This window comes from Balaenoptera borealis (genome assembly GCF_965194805.1).
Source record: "Balaenoptera borealis genome assembly, chromosome: 7".
NCBI classification, from domain to species: domain Eukaryota; kingdom Metazoa; phylum Chordata; class Mammalia; order Artiodactyla; family Balaenopteridae; genus Balaenoptera; species Balaenoptera borealis.
Genome location: NC_138864.1, coordinates 28,407,176 through 28,418,940, shown reverse-complemented (window position 1 = coordinate 28,418,940; position 11,765 = coordinate 28,407,176).

The following is an 11,765-nucleotide window of genomic DNA, read 5'->3' as shown; positions in this document are numbered from 1 at the left end:
ACTAAGCTGGGACCTGAACTCTCTGTGATATTTGCAGTGAAAAGTAAATTGTAGGAAGAGAGAACAATTTGAACAAAAATCTAGACTATACTAAAAGAGTGCAACACAATCATGGAAATGAAAGTAATTCTGTATATATTTTTAAATGAAGTGAATGGAATTTTGGAAATCCTAACTAAGTTTTTCTCTCCTCCATGGTTTCTACTGAGGGAGAAATTAGATGAGGTATAATATTAATGATATCTCATTTTCCTAATAATGGGCCATGTCACAAATAGTACTGGATACAGAGCTAAAACAAATTAACATTAACATGACATAACATGGAAGGATAAAGTGTTACTTATTATGCCCTTTCCAATTAACCTAAAATGACTAAGTTCATAGACTAAATCACTTCTCATATGTTCCACAGACTCAATCACTTCTGATATGTTCCATAGACTCAGAGAACCTGGACACAGTAAGAACAAGTGGATCATAGTAAGAGACAGCTGTTGCCCAAACATGCTCATGATATGGGAGGCATGAAGCACAAAACAGTTCAACATATGGGCAAAGACAAGAAAGAAAAGGGAGTGGATCCTGAGCAGAAATGAATAACCACATTATTGGAATTTAATAATTGAACAAAAGGAGCAAATACCTCCATTTCCAGTAAGTTATACAGTTTCTACTAAGGCCAATAAATCTTATTTTTCTCATATGATAAAATATAAAATACTGTATATTTTAAAGGCCCAAAATCTTATTACTCAATATAAGCTCCATCATATGCTTAATATTTTGACATCAAAGTTTTAGTTTCTTATATTTCAGGTTGAGATTGTGATAACTCTGTGCCTTTAGAGTGCAAGTGTTCCTTTGCTTGTATTTTTTGTCTAAAATAATAACCATGAAGTTACTTTTTTCCTATCCTTACATCTTTTATTATCATTAAAAGGGTTCAACTGGTTAATAAACACATGTTTAGTAAGTACCCAACATATCCCCATTACTCTATTGGTCCCATGAACTATGGTCAAGGAAAAGAAAAAGAAAACTAATAGAAATTTAAAAAAAAACCCTAATATCAAATTTTGTGGCATTGATTTCATGGGACATCAGAGTTCAGTGAAAGAGATATCTGTATTTGCTAGAAACAGAGTAAGCTTCATGGAAAAGACAGATACACATTATAGGAACAAAGATATGAGGGTAATTGCATGGACCACTGTGAATAACAATATAAAACAGGCTAAAAATAGGTTTAAACTTGACCAAATAGAGAAAACGTAAACTCAACATTTATGTGTCCCCCTGGGAGAAGTAGTATAGAGCTTTTCCTTTGTACATTATATATACTATGAAGTATATATAGCATATATGCATATATCTGTCATGTATATGCATATATATATGCACACATATAAACCATGTAATACAAACACACACTGATCCAAAATGTCCTGAAAACATAACTGACTGTTCAGACCAACAAAATGAGACCTTTCAAACTATCTAGGAAAACAGATGACTCCCTTTAGAGAAGCTCTTGCTCCTATCCCTTTCCCCATGCCTCACTCTCTGCCTTGCACCACCCTCCATATTTCCCATGGAAGAAAACTGAAAAGTGTGATGCCAGGATTGTATTATAAAACAATGTCCCATCCTTCTTCGTGCTGCATTGGAACTGCCATGAAAGAACTTATTTCAAAAGGTAGTGAAAGATTACAAGAGGCAGCATTTCCAAAGGCTTATAAATCCACATTGTGAGTATCACAGTGAATTAACTAAGCCTTCCCAATGTTCATTCTGAAATATTTACATATGTGTTATTTTTCCTTGGAAGTAGACATAGATCTGCTTTGGCTGCTTTTCATTTTGTTGGCTTCACATTAAAAAGTACAATATTAAAAGTCAGGTAAAAACAGGTTTTAACTTGAGGCTGCCCTTGATGTTGAATGGATGGATAGAATTTATAGTCCCAAAGACTCAGACACATTGAACATCAAACATAATACTGAAATGTCTGAGGTAAATGGAAAAGATAGCATCTTTCGCAGTCTCAGAAGGCATGAGAGAGAGAGAGATGGATTTCATAAGGACAATAGTTTGAATGGTTATTTTCATATACAAATGTTTTCAAATTATTGCAAGTAATGTGAAACTCCCTCATCAGGAGACCAGTGTTTTGTGCTTCCTGAAACAATTGGAACTACAGTCATCAACAGTATTTCACCTCTCGTCTGGCTTGTTTCCAGTTGGAGACACAGACAGGTATTTATAAGGCTCTGAGATCTGGAAAAGCTAAGCAGCAAATCTGCTTGGCAGAACCTGAAATTCTCTTTTTATTGTTTTTTTAATAACTGAACCTTGATTTTAAAGCCATATTTGTGGCAAAGAGAGTTTTATCCATGCCATACAGAATTGTTTATTCCAGTCTAATCCAAATATCATTTTATAGCAAAATTTTTATGTCTAAAATGTCAAACATTTCATTTTCATAATACTGATTTGTTTTTGTGAATGGCAAAATGATTTCTTTAAACAAATTTTTGCAAGAATTCCTGACGTTTGGCTTTCTGAAACCAAGCAAATATTTCTGAAACATATAGTTAAAATGCTTATCCTAGATATTCTATTCAACATATCTTGTGAAAGTCATGGCATATGTAAACAAGAACATATAAATATCACCTAGTAACTATTAATGTAGTAAAAAATGTATATATTATTCAGCAATAGCAAACATACCAAAGTTACTTCTTTCTCTGCTGTAAAAAACAAACTTTGTAATTTTCTCCCATTTTTCCCCTGTATTTATAAAATAAAAATATATTGAGTATTTTGAAGAAGAAGTTCAGAAATCCCATTCAGAAGATATAAATGAATTTGAAACTTCAAAGTTTCCTTTGTTATTTTTTTGGGGGAAGGGGATAATAAATATTCTGTACTTCAACAATAAAGATATAAATTACCTCAACTTTAATTACTTTGATTTAAAGTCTAAGTTCTCTATCCTTTTCTAAACTCAAGATTTTGAAACTACTAAAACAATTAGCTCTTGTTTTAATATTGTCACTTTCCTTTGTGCAACTTTCTTAGAAAATGCTTTTTAGATTCACTCAAACTTTTTTGGCATTTGACTTTTCCATTTCCCTCTAATTCTTTTATAAGTGTCAGCTGGCTTTTCCACCTGGTAAGGAACTAGTAAAATCCTGGAAACTTTTTCAGTCACATTTACCTCAGTCACTCATTAGCACTTGGAAATGTTTAGGCACAAAAATAAAAATAGTAGGAAAATGGTTCTAATGTTACAGGTTTTAGACATTTGCTCATAAACAAAGGGTTGCTAATATTTGAGTCAGATGATGAGAAAGAAAATCTGATGAATGCATAGAAAAATCAAGTTTTTATACTGCATTACTATTCAATTTAGCTTTAAGTGCTAATTTTTGGGCTCCATGGAAAAAACTTTTTTTTAAATTGGAATATATTGATTGGCCCAAGTTTTGATCACAAAAAAGGTCTTTGCATGCCATTTTCCCTTTGGCAGAACCATTAGAATATGCTTTCCATAGCCAAACTTCAAATAGTAGGGATTTAGTGAATTTCACTATGTCCTTATTGTGATGTGTATTTCTCCTCTCCATTTTCTTTCTGCCTATTGATTACTCATTTCTTTGATCTTCCTTAGACCCTTTGCTTGCTCTCTTTCTTATTTATTTATTTATTTATTTATTTATTTATTTATTTATGGCTGTGTTGGGTCTTCGTTTCTGTGCGAGGGCTTTCTCTAGTTGTGGCAAGCGGGGGCCACTCTTCATCACCGTGCGCGGGCCTCTCACTATCGTGGCCTCTCTTGTTGCGGAGCACAGGCTCCAGACGCACAGGCTCAGTAGTTGTGGCTCACGGGCCTAGTTGCTCCGTGGCATGTGGGATCTTCCCAGACCAGGGCTCGAACCCGTGTCCCCTGCATTGGCAGGCCGATTCTCAACCACTGTGCCACCAGGGAAGCCCTCGTTTGCTCTCTTTCTTGTGCCTATAATGAAGAGCTGGCCTTAACCTTTCTTACCTCGCTTTTTTCCTCTACACACTCTTCCTAGACCACGTTGTCCACACACTTGGTTCTCTCTACTACCTACAGATTCTAAAGTTCCTGATCCCAACTTCCAGCATAAACTGGATATCTCATAAGCTCCAAGGTCTCTCTGTATCTTCTTCAAGCACTATAATAATTTTTAACTGGAGTTCTTCCTCAAATCCACTTCTCCCACTACTTTCTCTTGGTCCTGAAGAATTTCTCTCCTTCTCAGTTACCTAAAGAAATTGAATGTTTGCTCACCTCTGGGCAGGACCTCTCCCTCAAAAAGCACACTTGTAACACAATATTTACATCATAACTTTACACAAACCAGAGCAGAAATTCAGGCTTAGTTGTTCCTCAGTAGAATTCAACTTGAGGACAGGAGTTACTTGTTCATTTCTGCATGTGGAACTCCTAACTCATAGCAGGTATTAAATAAAAAAGAAGTATCTGTGGAACAAATGGATACATGTATGTTTACTTATCATCATTTGGACTTCTCAGACACATACCGATTCCTCACTCAGCTTATAAAATGTTATTTATTTCCAAGTATATTGGAAGCTAACCAAAATTTTAGAACACTAGAGATGAATGTTTCAGTTCATTTATTCTTTCAATGATTATAATTACTAATAAGCATCAAATTATTTTTTAAACTATTGAGGAAAATATTTTAACAACATTGTTGAAGTATAATTGGTATATAACAAAATGCACACAAACTATTCATTTGATAAGCTTTGACATATGCATTTGTAGAACTATCACTACATCAAGATATTGAATAAATCTATCACCCTCAAGTTTCCTCAAGCCTTTATGTAATCTCTCCCTCCTTTAACTACTTGCTTCCAGTTTCCCAGGCAACCACTGCTTTATTTTCTCTCACCATATATTAGTTTGCATTTTTCAGAATATAACAAAAATGAAATAAAACAGTACGTACTCTTCTTTAATCTGACTTCTTTCATTCAGTACAATTATGTTGAAATTCTTTTTGTTAGTTTACATAACAAGACTTATTCTTTTTGAATTTTGAATGGAATACAAAATTCCATTGTAGGGGCATACCACAATTTTTAAATCTGTTCACTTGTTGATGGACATTTGAGTTGTTTCCAGTTTGGGACTCTCAAGAATAAATCTGCTATCACTACTCTTGTGATATGCCTTTTTAAGGGTATGTGCTTTCATTGTTCTTGGGTAAATTTCTAAGATTTGAATGGTTGAATCATACAGTAAGTCAATGTTTAATTTTTTAAGAAAATGTCAAAATGTTTTCCAAAGTATTTGTACCACTTTAAATTCCAGCAATATATGAGAATTCTAATTGTTTCACCATCTATGCCAACACTTGGTATGGTAAGTCTTTATAGTTTTAACTTTCTAATAGATGTGTAGTTGTATCTTATTATGCTTTTAACTTGCATTTGCCTAATGACTAAGGATTTTCACATCTTTTAATGTGCTTATTTGCCACACATATATCTTCTTTGATGAAGTGTCTGAATGTTATAAAGAAATTAAAACACATGAATCACTGATACACAAGGCGACATGAATGAATCTCAGAATGTTGAACACTATAAACCAGACACAATGGAGAGTATACTGCATAAGTCCACTTATCTCAAGTTCAAAACAAGAAATCTAGTCTATAGTGATTAAAAATCAGGATAATCATTAACTGTGGGGTTGTTTACTAAATAGGAGTATGACTAAGATTCTTGGTCTACTGTTATGTTCTATTTCTCTATTTGGGTGGAAGTTACAAGGGTTTTAATTTATTTTGCTTTTGAAAGTTTATCACTTTTCACTTATGATCTGCTAACTTATGTGTGTACTATATTCAATGAAAAGTTTAATTTAAAATAATAAATACAAAATATCTTATTCAACAATAACAAGAGCAATGATAATAGCAACTAGCAACTTTTCTAAATGTTTCTTATGTGCCAGATTCTATACTAAATGAAAGCTAAGAAAAAATAGGAAGGGTAAGAAATGGTACTCAACAATATCCTTATACAAAGAAAGTGTTTAGATCTGGTGTTCATAACTCAGAGAAATGCTTTACTTAGTATTTGCTGTCACAAGGTGTCTTGCATTGAAAATATTGATTTGAAACCCACTATGCAATGTGATCAAGAAACTCAGTGGTTAACTCTATTATGGTGTGCACGTAGGAATACAAATAAAGTTAGGAAAATAAACTAGAAATATCAAGAAATTTGTTTTTAAGAAATCAGTTGGCTCTTAGAAATCAAAGATGACACAAACAGATGGAGAGATATACCATGATCTTGGATGGGAAGAATCAATACTGTCAAAATGACTATACTACCAAAAATAATCTACAGATTCAATGAAATCCCTTTCAAATTACCAATAACATTTTTCAGAAGTAGAACAAAAAAAAATTTACATGGAAACACAAAAGCCCTAAAAGACCAAAGCAATCTTGAGAAAGAAAAATGGAGCTGGAGGAATCAGGCTCCCTGACTTCAGACTATACTACAAAGCTACAGTCATCAAAACAGTATGGTACTGCACAAGAATGGACACACAGACTAATGGAACAGGATAGACAGTCCAGAGATAAACCCACACACCTATGGACACCTAATCTATGACAAAGGAGGCAAGACTATACAATGGAGAAAAGACAGTCTCTTCAATAAGTGGTGCTGGCAAAACTGGACAGCTCCATGTAAAAGAATGAAGTTAGAACATTCTCTAACACCATACACAAAAATAAACTCAAAATGGATTAAAGACCTAAATGTGAGACTGGATACTATAAAATTCTTAGAGGAAAACATAGGCAGAACACTCTCTGACATAAATCGCAGCAAAATCTTTTTGATCCACCTCCTAATGAAAACAAAACCAAAATAAAACAAATGGGACCTAATTAAACTTAAAAGCTTTTGCACAGTAAAGGAAACCATAAGCAAAATGAAAAGACAACCCACAGAATGGGAGAAAATATTTGCAAATGAAGCAACTGACAAAGGATTAATCTCCAAAATATACAAAGAGCTCATGCAGCTCAATATCAAAAAAAGCCCCAAACAACCCAATCAAAAATTGTGCTGAACCACTATGGAGGACATTATGGAGGTTCCTTAAAAAACTAAAAATAGAACTACCATACCACCCAGCAATCCCACTACTGGGCATATACCCTGAGAAAACCATAATTCAAAAAGAGTCATGTACCAAAATGTTCATTGCAGCTCTATTTACAATAGCCAGGACATGGAAGCAACCTATGTGTCCATCAACAGATGAATGGATAAAGAAGATGTAGCACATATATATAATGGAATATTACCCAGCCATAAAAAGAAACGAAATTGAGTTATTTGTAGTGAGGTGGATGGACCTAGAGTCTGTCATACAGAGTGAAGTAAGTCAGAAAGAGAAAAACAAATACCGTATGCTAACACATATATATGGAATCTAAGAAAAAAAAAAAGGTCATGAAGAACGTAGGGGCAAGACGGGAATAAAGACACAGACTTACTAGAGAATGGACTTGAGGATATGGGGAGGGGGAAGGGTAAGCTGTGACAAAGTGAGAGAGTGGCATGGACATATATACACTATCAAATGTAAAACAGATAGCTAGTGGGAAGCAGCCGCCTAGCACAGGGAGATCAGCTCTATGCTTTGTGACCACCTAGAGGGGTGGGATAGGGAGGGTGGGAGGGAGGGAGACGCAAGAGGGAAGAGATATGGGAACATGTGTACGTGTGTAACTGATTCACTTTGTTATAAAGCAGAAACTAATACACCATTGTGGAGCAATTGTACTCCAATAAAGATGTTAAAAAAAAAGAAATTGTGCTGAAGATCTAAATAGACATTTCTCCAAAGAAAACATATAGATGTCCAGAAAGCACATGAAAAGATGCTCAATATCACTAATTATTAGAGATATGCAAATCAAAACTACAATGAGGTATCACCTCACACTAGTCAGAGTACCCATCATCAAAAAATCTACAAACAATAAATGCTGGAGAGGGTGTGGAGAAAAGGGAACCCTCTTGCACTGTTGATGGGAATGTAAATTGATACAGTCACTATGGAGAACAGTATGGAGGTTCCTTACAAAACTAAAATTAGAGCTACCATATGATCCAGCAATCCCACTCCTGGGCATATATCTGGAGAAAACCATAATTTGAAAAGACACATGCACTCCAAACTTCACTGCAGCACTATTTACAATAGCCAGGACATGGAAGCAACCTAAATGTCCATCGACAGATGAATGGATAAAGATGTGGTACACATAAAGAATGGAATATTACTCAGCCATAAAAAGAATGAAATAACGCCATCTGCAGTGACATGGATGAACCTAGAGATTGTCATACTGAGTGAAGTAAGTCCACAGAGAAAGACAAATATCGTATGATATTGCTTATACGTAGAATCTAAACAAATGATACAAATGAACTTATTTACAAAACAGAAATAGAGTCACAGATGTAGAAAACAAACTTATGGTTACCAGGGGGAGAGGCGGGGGAAGGGATAAATTGGGAGATTGGGATTGGCATATACACACTACTACATATAAAACAGATAACTAATGGTGACCTACTGTATAGCACAGGGAACTCTACTCAGTACTCCATAATGACCTACATGGGAAAGACTCTAAAAAAGAGTGGATATATGTATATGTATAACTGACTCACGTTGCTGTACAGCAGAAACTAACATAACATTGTAAATCAACTATACTCCAATAAAAATTAATTTAAAAAAAGAAATTAGTAGGCTCTTACTGAAGGTAAGAGTTTTTTGTTTGGGGGTTTTTTTGGTCTCATTTTATTTTCTTTGAATGTTGTCAGAAGTTTTATATCATATTGATAACCAAGACACAAAGAATGCTTTAATAAGCATTCAGTGCTTTTCTAGTCTTCTTTTAAAAATCTAACAAACACGTTTTCAGTAAGTAAAGGATAAATGACAAATAATTTCCATATTTTTGTTTTGAAAAGTGAATTCAGACTGGATATCTTCTCTGAAATAATCAATCATATATAAAATTGTCAGATTAAAACTAAGCATTTTAAATAAAAACCTTTCTAATTCATCTTTTTTTTTTATATTAAACGAACTGAAAAAAGAAACTTAGCTATGATGATTTTTAGAAACACACAAGAATGTTTTGGTGAGATGTAAGATTTTGAAATAGTATTCAAATTCTATACTTTAACATTTTTGTTAGTACATTGTCAAACATAAAACACATCAGTTCATTAGGTCACACAAAAAGTATTTATTGAACATTCTCTAGTTGGGAACATTCATGTGCAAATCTACTGATGCATATATGTAGGCAATTCTGCTGGGTATATATCTGGGAATAAAATTTCTGACTCAGAGCATATGTATATTTAGCTTTGGTAGCTTCTGTCAAACAATTTTACCAAATAAAATGTTGAACAAATACAGTCCCTGCATATTCTTGTCTAGAATGGAGGAACGGAGGAAACAGAAAAGTAAACAACAATTTCAAAGTATGTTGATAGCACTGAAATAGAGGTTTACAACAAAGCACTAAATACTACAACGTGCTTTTGTATACATATATACACATAAATATATGCTGACACTTGTAAAATAATATATTAGTATTACTATCATCTTAGAATATCACTGCTTCCGTGTTGTAAAATAATTGAAATTGGAAACTTAAACAAATGACTCCCATGAGAAAAAGTAATATTTTAGTTACATTTAGGAATTTTCTGAACAATGCCCTACATGCCATTTGCTTGAAGGCTAGAATAGTAAAGTTCAGTTCAAGTTGATTCCAGATGTTCAGCTCTATTGAATTATTTTCAGGTTTCTTAAAGTGCTAAGCTTTTTCTTGCCCTTCTGTCTGATTTAGATACCAATTCTCTGGGCATCTCTGATTATAGAAATTACCACACTCTACTTGTCAGAAGAACAAACTGTGTCAGGAGTCAGCATGTGCTTATTAGAGAAAATTCTCCGAATCCAGCCATCTGTCTGTCCCTGACACACCTTGGGAAAAATGGTTTTGCCTGTGAATATTGAAAGGTAGATTACTGAAACTATAATTTTGGGGATAAAGGAAATTTTTTGCTGTATGATAAAGCTTAATGAAAGTTACGTTTAAAAAATCACCTCAGTCATATTGTAACAAGACACCAAGACTTGGAAAATAAGCACTACCTGGAGGTGATGAGTTAGACACTCTGGACAGCAAGGAACAACAACAGTGATTACAAACCACATTTCTCTGAGCTGCCTCAACTGTCTGGATCCCAGCCAAGGACATCAGGTCTCTATTTTAGCACCTGTAAAGAGGAGAGACTAGATGCATCCCAGTCTAAGAAGAGGGGTTGCTCACAGGTCAGCAGTTCCAGAGATTTGCTGTGAGGGACACACCTGAGTATTACCAGCAAGAAGCCATAAGCAAACTGAAGATTACTGGTCCAAGGAACAATGTAAGGAGCCCTAGCTGGGAAGGCAGGGACCATGTTTTACTTGCCACTGTATTCCCAACAACTTTTAATGAAGGGTACAATTGTAGTTACTTGATATTTATTTGATGAATAGTAAATGAATTTCCTAGTGAAAGAAAAAATAATCTGTGATAGAATAAACATCAAGTTGAATGAGCTAAAGTGGGGGTCAAGATAAATATATTGGGCTATGTGTTGGAATGTGTGTGTGGGTGTAGGTATGTATACAATCATTAAAAAAAAAAAAACCCTCATAATGTGTTAGGGCTGGAAGGCCTTTTTAAAGCCATCTCGTATAGTTCATGTCATGGATCTAAGACTCAAAGAGGAACGTTCCTGGCCGCAGTCACACATCTAACAGGTAATGAGTGCTGGGATGGTGAGTTGAGTTCAGAATTTTGGCTTCTAGTTTAGTTATTTTTTTCAACTAGACAATGATGTTTCCCTGGGGGTTATAACAGTAAGTATTGGGGAATGTAAAATCCTGGTCTTTTCGTATTATGTCTACATCTTGATATATTATAATAGAAATTTGGGGGGAAATTAAAAAATACTTAGGGATAAAAGTAAAGATTCATTAAAATAGGAAGAATTCAATTATGACAGCAATTAAAAGATGTTGAATTATTGGACCTAAAAATGAATACATTGAATATGAATATATTCTCTTTATGAACAGACTAAGAATAATTTGTAAATTATTATATATGGATTTCCAATGAAATCTTATACCTAAATAAAGTATATTTACTATCCCATACCATATGTTTACCACTTATTTATATTAAAAATATAATTTGCCTTCTTTTATAAGGCAATAATTTTTTTAAGTACAGACATTTTTCTAGGTACTAGTTCTCACATTAACTCTGAGTAATGGAAAGAGATTGATCTGTGCCCGCCTCCTGCGTCTTATCTGTCGCTGGTCAAATTTCTCTCCATAGGGTATTAAGCCCCAGCTCTTCAATATGAGGCTCACACCACAAGGCAGCTCTTCATCTGAGTCTGAAAGCGGTGGGAGGAGCTGGAACCTTTTCCATTGCTCTGTCATGGGTAACTCTTAGTGTTGGGTAAGCTATTCAAATACAACTGGAATAAGGGAGGCTGTTCTGTAGTTCCTGTGGTTACCCAGGGGAAGAAGAGACAGCCAGCAGTGGTAAGAGATGAGGTGATTC